The 13,413-nt window shown below is 38.8% G+C and overlaps 1 pseudogene; it reads right to left on the bottom strand.

The window, feature by feature from the left end:
• Window positions 1-10,013: 10,013 nt before the first annotated feature.
• LOC102852639 lies at window positions 10,014-13,218 on the bottom strand (annotated as a pseudogene).
• Between the last annotated feature and the right edge of the window lie 195 nt (window positions 13,219-13,413).

Here is a 13,413-nt window from a genome sequence, read left to right on the forward strand (position 1 = left end):
TAGTGCAACAATGAATGAATGGAAACCCAAAATCTCTGTAAATGTTTACGAAAATTAATAAAATATAATTATAGAAAAAAAATAATAAAAAGTAAAAAAAAAATGAGAGCAAACTTACCAGTTTGGAGTGATTATACAATTGATTTTGTAGACTCAACATCAGTATACAATCTATCTAAATTACTAAAACCATAGGAATTTAGGTTCAAAGATAGAAGGAATTAAATATAAGGCTGTTGAAATCTTTAAGAGAGTGGTAAAATAATCTCCATTTTCTTATACATCAACAACAAAAAGACAAAGAATCAAATTGGAAAAAATGGTCAAAGATATAGCCAAAGAAGATAAACACATACACAAAAAAACTACATGAAAAGATAATTAAACAAAATAAAGGTAAATAATCCAATCGAAAAATGGGCACAGGATATGAACAGACACTTCACCAAAGAGGACATTCAGATGGCCAACAAGCACATGAAGAAATGTTAAAAATCCCTAGCTCCTTAGAGATGCAAATCAAGACAACTATGAGATATCATCTCACCCCAGAAAGACTAGCAAAATTTAACAGAACAGCAAGCAACAAATGCTGGCGAGGCTGTGGAGAAACTGGAACCCTTAGTCACTGTTGGTGGGAGTGTAAAATGGTGCAACCACTGTGGAAGGCAGTGTGGCGCTTTCTCAAAAAGTTGCAAATAGAGATACCATTTGACCCAGCAATTCCACTACTGGGAATATACCCCAAATAGACCATAACTGACATCCAAGCAGATATATGCACAACCATGTTTATCGCGGCTTTGTTCACAATAGCAAAGAGTTGGAAACAACCTAAGTGCCCATCAACAAAAGAATGGATAGAGAAGCTGTGGTATATTCACACAATGGAATACTATGCTGCATTGAAAAACAAGGAACTCATGCAATATTATTCAAAATGGGTGACCCTGGAGGACATTATGCTGAGTGAAATATGTCAGTCACAAAAGGACAAAAACTGTATGATGCCACTATTGTAGAATGAGGCTGACATCAAGGTGGGGGTAAGACTGAGAAAAACTGGATAAATTATGTATACTGCATTGAACCCGATGAGGGAGCGAACAGTTTAAAAGTAATATATTTTAGGGCATTATGATTATCATAAGAGTTTGGAATGAGGGTTGCAGAGTGGAGTATACTCGGGTTGGAGGTGGGGCGCGGGGGGGACTGTATACCAAATGAAGGAGTTTTTTCTTTTGGTTTTCAAGGAGAAGAGCGAACTGGGGGTGGGTGGGGAGAAAAGTGCAACAATGAATGACTGGAAATCCAAAATCTCTGTAAATGTTAATTGAAATTATTTAAAAAAAGATCATTAACCATTGGGGAAATGTAAATCAAAGCCACAAGAGACAATTTTACATGCACTAGGACGGCTAGTATCAGAAAGATGAAAATAGGAAGTACTGACAAAGATTTGGAGACCTGGAATCCTGACATGTCACATGAGACTACAATATGTGCAGCCACTCTAGAACACAGTTTGGGAGTTCCTCAAAAATTTAAAAAGAGAATTATTGGATGTGTTGCAAGGAAAGGCTATTTTTAGAAAGGAACATTATGCTTCAAAAGATGGAGAATCAGAAAAAACAGAGGAAGAACCCCCACCAAGATGGATGACACAATGACTACAATGGACTCAAGTGTGTCAGAGATGATGAGAACGGCAAAGGACAGGACAGAATTTAGATCTGTTGTTCAAAGAAGTGCTACGGGTTATACTCAACTAGACAGAACCTAACAACAACATGCAACTATACTTCTAAATTCCCAAGAGAACTGAAAATAGGGATTCAACCAGATACTTTCCATCAGTGTTTACTTCAACACCAGTCACGAAAGATAAAAGGGGGGTGGGGAAATCTATGTTCATAATACATGGATAAACAAAAGTTGTATATTCATATAGACTTGCATTTCATATTTGTACATATATTCAGGGGAGCTCTAGTGGCTGAGTGGTAAGAATCTGTGTTGCAACTTTGAAGGAAAGTGGTTCAAATCCACCAGCTGCTCTGCAGAAGAAAGCTGGACAATCTCCTTCCGTGCTATTAACTGCCTCTGAAAACCCACTGAAGGGTCGGCTATGGGTCTGTTCTGGCACAATGGTACATAGCAACATGTATATTCACATACATTTTCTTTCCAGCCATAAAAAGGAAAGGTATTCTGAAAAAATGCTTGAAGATATGCTGAATGAAATAATTCAGGTAAAAAAGAGCAAATAGCAAATTCAAGGCAATCCCAATATAGATAACAATTCCATTCTTCAATGAGATGGGAAAAGGCAATTTTCAGTATTTTCTGGGATAGAAAGAGAGCCTGAATAAGAAAAGCACAACTGAAAAAGAAAAACAAGGTAGGAGGCACCACACTCCCTTATCTCAATCCTACAAATCCATAGTAGTCAAGACAGCATAGTACAGATACAACAACAGATGCATAGATCAATGGAATAGAATTGAGAACTCAAAAATCAACTCATCTACCTTTGGTCAAATAATCTTTCAGAAGAAGATGAAATCTGTCAAGTGGGGAAATGAAAGCCTCTTTAATAGACAGTGCTAGCAAAAAACTGCCTGCAGGAAACTGAAATAAGACCCACAGCTAACATAATACACAAAACCCAACTCAAAGTGAATCAGCAACCAAGAAGTAAAACCAAAGACTATAAAGTGCATCAGAGAAAAACTAGGAATAACTCTAGAAGACCTAATCAAAAGCATGAACAGTCTTCCAAGCATAATGGAAAAACTCAGAACCAGAAGTGGATAAAATAGATGAATGGGTCCTTCTAAAAATCAGTATGTTGTTGCTGTTGTTGTTATGTGCCGTTGAGTTTCTTGCCACTCATAGCGACCTTATGTACAACAGCTCTGCACTCCGTTCTTTCCTGTGCCAATTGCATTGTCTCCGACACACCCATCCTGATTACCCTAGTCACTGAATCAATCCACCTCATAGAGGGCCTTCCTCTCCTGCGCTGTCCCTACACCTTACCAAGCATGATGTCCCTCTCCAAGGACCCTCCTTACAACATGGTCCAAAGTATGTTAGACGAAGCCTCAGAATCCTTGCCTCCAAGGAGTCGCCCGGTTTAACCCTCTCCAGGATGAATCTGTTTGTTTTCCTAGCAGTCCATGGTACCCTCAACACTCTTCTCCAGCACCAAATCCCTATACACATTGAAAACTTCTCTAACAGGATAAAAAGGAAACCCATAGATGGAAAAAACATTTGGCAATGACATATTTGATAAGGGACTCATCTAAAATTTATAGAATACTCCAGCACCTTAACAATATAAAAAGCAAACAATATGGGCACAAGATATGAACAGATACTTCACCAAAGAAGAAATTCAGATTGGTACCAAACACAAGAAGAAATGTTCAAAATCCCTAGCTATCAAAGAGATCCAAATCCATATTGAAGGCTGCAGTCCTTAATCTTCTGTGCAAATATCATCAATGAAATATCATTTCCTCCCAGTAACAGTAGCAAAGTTCAACATGGTAGCAAATAATAAATGCTGGTGAAGATATTGAAACTTTCATTCACTGCTGGTAGAAATGTTTTTATATTTTTACCATTTTTGGTACAACAATTATTGAAGGTGGTCTGGTATTTTCTCAAAAAGCTGGAATTAGAAATACCATTTGATTGACCTATTCTACTACTGGGAATATAGCCTATAGAAACCAGAGCTGTGACACAAATATTCACATTCTACAAACAGATGTACATTTATGTTTACTGCAGCATAATCTACATTAGCGAAGAGATGGAAACAGCCTGATGCCTGTCAACAAGTGAAAGCAGAGAAAAACTATGGTACATTCACATAATGGGGTATTATCCAGCAATGAAAAACAATGAACTTGTAAAACACTATACAACGTGGGTGAGTACAGAAGACAAGTTCAGTGAAATATCTCAGTCACAATAGGACAAATACTGTTATAAAACAGGACTGACACAACAAAGGTGGGATGCAGAGAACAGGAAAAGTGTGTATAGAACACTGCACTGGAAGATGATGAGAAGAAGGACCATCTAAAGGGAATGAATGATTTAGGCATTACATGTATGACAACAGTCAGCAAGAAGTGCATTACAAAGTGACTGGAGAGGGGAAAGAGAGGGAAATGTGTATCAATGAATAAATGAAAATTCAACTTCTTTGTAAACTTACAGAAAACAAAGAATTTAACAAATTTCAGTTTAAAAAAAAACAAATATTGCTCTTTCACTTAGATAACAAAAGTCTCCTTAGACAAAAGTTTATCAGAGGAAACCTAGGAGCAATGGGAAACTGAATTTTAACCAAAGAGGTGTTGAGTGCTTTTCATTTCTGAGGAAATGAAAATAATTTGGAAACTGAAAACTGGTGACAGTTAAAAAACGGTGAATGTAATTCTGAACACTGAGTGGTAATGGTTAAAACGGCAAATGATTTTATACATTTTGAAACAGTAAAAGAATAAAAGAAAAAAGTTTTTTTTCTTTCTGGAATAACAGAAATTCTGCTCAAATACAGAGAGAATTAGCAGAATGTCTAGGGATTACTGTGTGCCAGATCTAAAATCAAAGCTTTAGAGCTTTATACTGAAGCTGAGAGGAATCCACTTTGTGCTGGTGGTGGTATTTGTAGGTGCTGTCAAGTCACTACAACTCACAGTGATCCTGTGAACATCAGATGTGAACTCTGTTCTACTCTGCCATCTTCATCATCTAGATATACTTGAGATCACTGTTAAAGTCATTATGTCAATCTATCTCATTGAGGATCTTCCTCTCTTTTGCTGACCTTTTCAAGTATGATGTCCCTTTCTAACGAACAGCCTCTCCTAACAACATGCCAAAAGTATGTGAGAGGAATCTTCATCATCCTGGCCCCTACACAGCACTCTTGGCTGTATATTTGTCCAAGACATACCTGTTTGATCTTTTGGTGGTCTAGAAGATATTCTGCACATATCTTGAACACTATAACTCAAAGTCTATTTTTGTCATCCTTAGTCACTGTCTAACTTTCAGATGCATAACAAGGAATTGAGAAGATCATGGCTTGAATCAGATGTACCTTTGTCTTTCAACTGACATTACTGTTCCTTAACATGTTAGTTGTAGTTACTGTTAGGTGCTATTGAGTAGACTACTACTCACAGAAACCTGATGGCTAGCCATCCTGAACTCTGCCCTACCCTGTGCCATCTTCATCATCTCTGACACATTAAAGCCCATTGCTGAAGTAAACATATCAATCCATCTCCTTGAGGGTCTTCTCCTTTGCTGAGCCTCCATCTTTCTAAGCATGATGTCCTTTTTCTAAGGAATAGCCTTAACTATCTACATGTCCAAAGTATGAAAGATGAAGTTTCACCATCTTTCCTCCAAGAAGTACTCTGGCTGCATTTTTTTCCAAGACCTATCTGTTTGTTCTTTGACAATCCTGAATTACACTTTTACCTAATGCAATAAGCCTTTTGATTTCTTGATTGCTAGCATTGAGGGTGTTGATTGTAGATCCCAGCAAAAGGAAATGGCTGACTACTTCATTTTCTCTTCATGTATCATGATGTTGTCTACTGGCTGAATGGTAATGACTTTTGTCTTCTAGATGTTGACAGGCAATCCATATTGAAGGATGTAGTCTTTGATATTCTGCATCAAGTGTCTCAAGTCCTCCTCACTTTGAGCAAGCAAGGTTGTGTCATCTGCATAATGCAGACTGTTGATGAGTCTTTCTCTAATGCTTATACCAAACTCTTCTTCACAAATAAAGCCCAACCTCTCAAATGATTTGTTCAGCATATAACTGAATAGAAACAGAGAAACAATATAGCCCTAACGCAAATCTCTTTTTTATTGAGATTTTAATGAAAGTTTATAAAGAACTTGAATTTCCACTCATTCATTGTTACACATTTTTCTCCCTGCCCAGTACCCTCCCCAAGTTTGCTTTTCTCTTTGGAAAAAAAATAAAATTCTTTCCCTACCCCCACCCCAGTCCACTTTACTATGTAACTCTTATTCTGGACTCTTGCTATGAAAATAATACCTAATCGTGTATTCCTTTTAAGCAAGTCTTCCCTCATCTGTTTCAATGCAGTGGGCATTATTTATTCCCTCTTTTATTAGTTTCCTCCCAACCCTTATGTCAGTCCTATTTTATAACAGTGGGATTATGTAGTATTTGTCTTTTTGTGACTGAGATATTTCACTTGGCATAATGTCCTGCAGGGTCATTCATTTTGTTTATTTCATGAGTTCCTTGTTTTTCCGTGCGGCATAATATTCCATTTTGTAAATATACTACAGATTCTCCATTCGTTTGTTGATGGGCACTTGGGTTGTTTCTATCTCTTTGCTATTGTGAACACAATAAACATTTCTTTGTTTTATAACGTGCATTTATCTGCTTGGGTGGCAGTTCTGGTTTCTTTAGAGTATATTCCCAGTAGTGGAATTGCTTGGTCAAATGGTATTTTTATTTTTTCTTTCCAACTTTTTGAGAAAGTGCCCTAGTGTGTTCCATAGTAGTTACACCATTTTACATTCCGGTCAACAGTAAGTAAGATTCCAGTTTCTTCACAACCTCACCAGCATTTCTTGTTTCCTGCTTTGTTGGATTTTGCTATTCTTACTGGGGTAAGATGATATTGCATAGTTGTTTTGATTTGCATCTCTCTTTGACCTAGGGATTTTGAACAATTCTTCATGTGTTTGTTCGCCATCTGAATGTTTTCTTTGGTGAAGTGTCTGTTCATATTCTGTGCCCATTTTTCAATTCTTGTTGTGGTGTTTCAGTACTCTATAAATTCTAGATATAAGACCTTTATCACACATGTCATTACCAAATATTCTCTCCCAGTCTGTCACTTTCCTTTTTACCCTGTTGGTGAAGTTTTTCGATGTGCATAGGGATTTGATTCTTAGAAGGTCCCATTCATTTATTTTAACCTCTCCTGGATGTAGGTTTATCAGATTGCTTGGAAGACTGTTCATGTTGAGGATTAGAGCTTTTAGAGCTCTTCCAAGCTTTTCTTTAATGAAGTTTATAGTCCTTGGTTTTAGTCCTAGGTCCTTGATCCACTTTTGCGTTGGTTTCTGTGTATGGTATGATGTGTGGGTCTTGCTTGAGTTTTCTGCAGATAGTTTTCCAATCCTGGAAACACCATTTTTTAAAAAAAAATATTTTATTAATTTTAAAGAACATTTACAGAGATTTTGCATTTCCATTCATTGTTGCACTTTTCTCCCTGCCCAGCCCCCCCTCCCCAGTTCACTCCTCTCTTTGAAAAGTAAAAGAAAAATTCTTTCAAACACCATTTTTTTAAAAGCTGTCATTTCCCCCAAACCAGATTTTTTTGTCAAAAATCAGTTGACCATAGGTATATGGGCTGATTTCTGGCTTCTAAATTGTATTTCATTGATCTATATATCTGCCATTGTACCAATATCATGCTGTTTTGATCACAAAGGCACTATAGTAGGATTTAAAACCAGGGAGTGAGATGCCTCCTAGTTTATTTCTCATTTTGAAGAGTTCTCTGCTTATTTGGGCAATCTTGCCATTCTAAATGAAACTGGAGACTGCCTTTTCCATCTTGTTGAAGAATGGACTTGGTATTTGTATTGGGATTGCATTGAACGTGTAGACTGCCTCTGGGAGAACTGTCATTTTCACAGTATTGAGTCTTCCTATCCAATAGCAAGGTATATTCTTCCATTTCTCCAGGTCTGTTTCTTGAAGTAATGTATTGTAATTTTCTTTGAATAGGTCCTTTGTGTTTCTAGTTAGATTTACTCCCAAGTATTTAATCTTGTGTTTAGTTGTTGTGAAGAGTATTGTTTTTCTTAGCTCCATTTCTGCATTCTCTTTGTCACTGTACAGAAATCCAATTGATATCTGTAAGCTGATCTTGTATCCTGTCACTTTGCTGAACTGGTCAACTATATACAGTAATTTTCTGAGTCTTGAGGGTTTTCTAAGTATACTATCATATCATTTGCATAGAGAGATAATTTTACCTCCTCTATGTCAATTTGGATACCTCTTATTTCTTTCTCTTGACTTACTATCACTAAGCCTTGCAATACACTATTGAATTGCAGAGGTAATAGTGGGCATTCTTGCCTAGTTCCTGTTCTCAAAGGGAATTCCTTTAATCTCTCTTTACTGATAACAATGTTGGCTCTCAGGTGTGAGTGTATACTTTCTACTATGTTGAGGAAATTCCTCTCTCTTCCTATTTTGTTAAGTGTTTTAATCAGAAAAAGGTGTTGGATTTTGTCAAAAACCTTTTCTGCATCAATTGATAGGTTCATGTGGTTCTTTGCTTTGTTAATGTGATGAATTACACGGATTGCTTTTCTTATGCTGAACCATCCTTACACACCTGTTATAAATCCCACTTGGTCACAGTGAATTATTTTTTTAATGTATCATTGGAGTCTTTTGGCCAGGATTTTATTCAGGGTTTTTGCAACCATGTTCATGAAAGATATGTAGTTTTCTATTTTGGTGGGGTCTTTATCTTGTTTTGGTACTAAGGATATGCTTGCTTCATAGAATGAGTATGGAAGAATCTAATCTTTTTCTATATTCTGAAATACTTGATGTAGAATTGGTGACAGTTCTCTGAATGTTTGATAAAATTAACTTTTTTTTTTTTAGTACTACCATTTATTAGTGACAAACACTAACTTTTACTTATATTCCATAGGGAGAAAAACAAAAATTCCAGCGTAAACAAGAAATCAAAGTGGTACTTAACTTGCAAAACTCCCGTGTGTATCTGGCCCTGATGCAGCCCTTTCTGCACATCTGTGCACAATCACCAACAGCAAAGCAACACAGTTTTCTACAGAAACACAGATCATTCTTCTCAGCCCTACATGGAGATGTAGTTAACAGTATAAAGCACTCAAGGAAAATCTACCTGCAGTTTTCTATGGGATTGTATCCTGTAGTGTAGTGAAAGCTGTGGGTCCTGAAAAGCCGTGTATATATATGCACACAATTGGTTTCATAATCTTTAAAACAAAGATCAAAGTTCACTTGTCTAAACCATTGCATTGATCAAAATAAAAATAAAACAGAAAGGGACCAAATCATTATTTAAAGTTTAAAATTCCAAAACCCTCCAATTTATACAGTAGGGATAGACATCCTAGCAAGGGTTTCTGGAAAGGCCAGGACTGTGTCAGCTGAACCAGAGGACATAACAATCTGCTCACTGCAATGGTCCTCGGTCTGTTAGTTCAATAAAATACAAACTGATACCACATACACATGGATATGATCTTTGCCGGTTAGGTTACTGATAAAATCAGTCTCAGACAAATTTCTAAAGTTTGGTATCTAACTAGATACAACTGAGAGATTTTCCAATAAAAATTGTATATAGTGTCATTTTAATTGAGAGAAAAATAATAAAACTAAGAATGCATCTCACTCCTGGGAGAGAAAGCAGTGGTTCCAGTGGTCCCAAGGTGCGTGGTGGCCTCCACACACTGGGAAGGGGGGGCTGTGCAGGAAGCATCTGGTTTTCTCTGGTGCTCATAGCTCTGGGTCCAGTGTTTTTCCCACAGCATTTGAGCTGTCTATCCAGTTGGAGAAGGGTGTGCTTTCTGTGGTTCCTTCTTTCACAGCCAAAACCACCAAAACAAAACCAAGTGCTGGGGTGTACTGCGCATGGCCTTGCAGCCCCCAGTGGGGTGGGGCATAGAAGGGAGGCTGGGACCCCATGCTTGGCTGCTCAGTGGGGAAGGGGCATTTTCTTTCCTTTGGTCCCATCACAACAAACCATGTCAACCACACTGCCTCCTGGTTCCCATCTCTCACCACTGCTGCGTCCAGTTTGTCAATCACTGTGTCTCAGTACAGTTCCAATTTTTCAAAGTAGTTTCAGTATTTTCAGAACAGATGTTAGGATTTAATATTGTTCATGGCCAGTAAAGGTTCAGCACCTCCCACAAATGGACAGAGGCCTGTTTGCTGTCCTTGACAGCTCCGTGCCCTGCTGGTCCAGCTCGGACAGCAACTTCAGGACATTCAGTGCAGCCATATCATGACAGGACTCCACATCCTTTCCAATGCTGTGCCTGATCAGAGGTGGCTGAGAGGAACAATTGATTAGAGATACAACTCATTCTTGTTGTTTTTGGGCAAGTCTTTGTATTCAACCTGGAATCCCTGGACTTTGGAGAGATAGTCTAGCTGCTTAGAGGGCCTTGTGAGAAGACCATGGGGTGTGTGGCCTGAAGAGATGTTATTCTTGAAAATGGTCTCAGCTGTGGGCGAAGTGCCTCCAAACAACAATTTGCGGGCAATCATGGCTCTGACAGTGGCCTTGGTAGGATTCAGAGCTACTCTGGAAAGATCTTTTGTGTGGTGTCCTTGGCTGACACCCACGGCCTGGGCTACCTCAGGCACCACGGGAAGAATCCCAGCAGGCTGCTGCTGGTGGTTGAGATAAAGCATTCTGAACTGTCTTCCTTATTTACCAGCTCCATTTTCATCTGCAGAGCTAGGCTCAAAGAAGGTCACTTTCTTTCCATCCCCCGGTTTCTTCATGGGTGTCTTCTCCTCTGACATGAGGGCTGGCTTGGTGGGCTGAGCCTGTGGGACCTTGAAACCAAGGATTTCCAGCGTGTTCTCAGCTGTGTTCTGTTTGGCCACCTTTTTATTGGTGCTGAATCCTTCAGCAGTGTGGTTTCTGACCTTCACCGGCATCACAAATTCCCTGTGGCATGGGAGGCCCCTCTCAGTGAGGAGCATCTATTCTGGCTCCTTCTCCTTCTTCACCTGCTGGATCTGGGCCAGTTTGCCGATTGGATTCATTCCCTGGCCATAGTCTCGGCCTGTGTGCAGCTTGACTATGGACTTGGTTTTCTTTTTAATTCTGGGCTTCGCATGTTTCATTGTGGGCAGAGGCAGGAGCTCCTTCAGCTCAAGGACAACAATTGCAGTGTTCTTCTTCGAAAGTTTTTGCTCTTCCCCACACCTTCCACTATAAATTCCCCGACCAACACGTTGGTCACAAAACTCTTCATGTGAGGCGGGCCACTCTCACGGGCAACCTCAAAATTCACAGGCATGTTATAATTTGTCCCGGGTGTCTGAGATGTACTAGGATCAATTCAATAAAAATTGGTTATCATCTATTTTTTTAAGTTTTTTTTTTCATTATTATTTATTATGTGTGTACCGTCAAATCAGATCTGACTGGTACAGGAGATTGCCCCTTCTTTTCCAGCAGAGCATCTGGTGGATTCGAACCGCGTACCTCTGAGGTTGCAATGCAGCTTCTTGCCACTAGGCCACCATAGCTCCCCATATTTTTTGTTTTAATTTGTAAAACATAATATAGTTGGTTCTGCTTTAAAGCAAAACATTTCCATAAAAATAACTATTCATAAAAGTGTGCAATAAAAATAATTATGGCGTGTAGGAAAATGAAATTAGGGATACAGCACTCAAAAGTGTCATCAGTGATTCATTTCTTTAAAGACTGTAACCTAATTAAATTTCTAAGACAGTTGCATGCTTGTTAAATTGTTATAATATATACAAATAAATATGCAAATATGTGACTTAGCCTTAAGAAAAGCCACTAAAGTTTATTTAGAATTTTGGATATCATTTGTTTTTCTTGCCAAGTCATCTCCGTCCTATCCAAATTTTCTGCAAGAGGATACTGAAAAAGAGACAGAAAATGTGAGAGAAAAATGAACGCAAGAGAAAGAAGAGGAGAGGAAATACTTAAGTGATATATAATACGTAGAGATGAATAATTTCAAAAAGAAGAGGGTATGTGATCAGGATAGTTGAACAAAGTGTGGATTTATGAAGTAAGGAAGGAAGATCCTGGGAGATCCTGAACTCAGGGAAAAATTGTTAATGTTAAGTGTTTGTATGTGTGCATTCACCTATTCTTATATACAGACATCATACATATGTATGCAACATTTGTGTTATGTTCATTTTCCCCTAAATACATAAAAAAGAAAGTTTCAGAGCACAATTGCTTGTATGAAGCTTAAAAATAATAAATAAAAAATAATAGGGGAGCTCTGGTGGCCTGGTGGCAAGGAGCTGCAACTACAATCCCAGAGGCGCACGGTTCGAATCCACCAGATGCTCTGCCGGGGAAGGAGGGACAATATCCTCCTGTACCAGTCAGATCTGATTTGATGGTACACGCACACAAAAATAAGAAAGAAAAAAAAATTTAAAAAAAATAATAAAAAAAAATTCAAAGGTAAGTTCCTTTTAAGTGCAATCTCAAACACTTGACTTATTTCCGATTTATTGAGATTGTCTTCTTCCAATTCTCTTCTTACCTCCAGCTTCTTGGAAGGGGGCTCATGCTGCAGAATCCTCAATGCTTTAGAAGCAGCATCGTGCTTCACAGCCTGTTTTGTCCTTCCATTTCCATTAAATTGGTGTCCTCCCACAGAAAGTTCAACTTGATAAAGGAAAGGTGGAACTGAAAATGGATACAAGTACCTCCGGGGATAAGCACCTCCTTGACTGATGTAGCTGTAGGTGGACTGCATCTGAAGAGTAAGGGTAAATGGGCCTGTACATTGTTTTTTCCTTAGAAGTTTCATGCACAATGCATTTAGTTTTACACTAGGAGTTGTTTTCTGGATTCCTTCCTTCACTACAAGGGCGGACTATAGGTTTAGGAAATTTTGTTCCTTCCAAAGCTTTGGCAGCAGCTGAATGTTGGGCTTTTTTAGTACTAGTTCCTTCAGCTTCCCAGTGCTGGTCTCCAAGTGTTAGCCGTAGTAAACACCTTACAGTGAGCTGGACCTTGCTCACGCAAAAGCTTATACTCGGGTTGAATCTTGTTGAAATGGGCTAACTGAGTCACAAGACACATTGGGGTTTTCTCTTTGGGGTGTGCCAAGTTAGAAGGAACTGCAGCTGGACTGGTGGATGTGATAGATGCAGAGGGTAAAGCAGAGTTTTGAATAGGTCTACCTGCATTTTCAGAGGGCAGAGAGCTAGTAGAAGGAATACTCATCAAAGGCTGTGAGAAAAAGAGACTGGTTCCTCTTCAGTATTTGGCTCCCTGAGAGAGCAGCAAAAGGCTTCTCAATGTGCACTTGAACTTGAGGCATGGTCACTTTCAACAAAAGTGAACAACTGCAGCTAATCACCTTTCGTTGTTGTTGTTGTTATGTGCCGTCCAGTCGCTTGCGACTCACAGCAACCCTATGTACAACAGCCCTAAACCCTGCTCTATCCTGTGCCAATCTCACTGCCTCTGACACATCCATCCTGATTAACCCAGTCACTGAATCAATCCACCTCATAGAGGGTCTTCCCCTCCTGCGCTGTCCCTCCACTCT

The sequence above is a fragment of the Elephantulus edwardii genome, unplaced genomic scaffold (assembly GCF_000299155.1).
Source record: "Elephantulus edwardii isolate Elephantulus edwardi_28Jun2011 unplaced genomic scaffold, EleEdw1.0 scaffold00536, whole genome shotgun sequence".
Taxonomy (NCBI): Eukaryota; Metazoa; Chordata; class Mammalia; order Macroscelidea; family Macroscelididae; genus Elephantulus; species Elephantulus edwardii.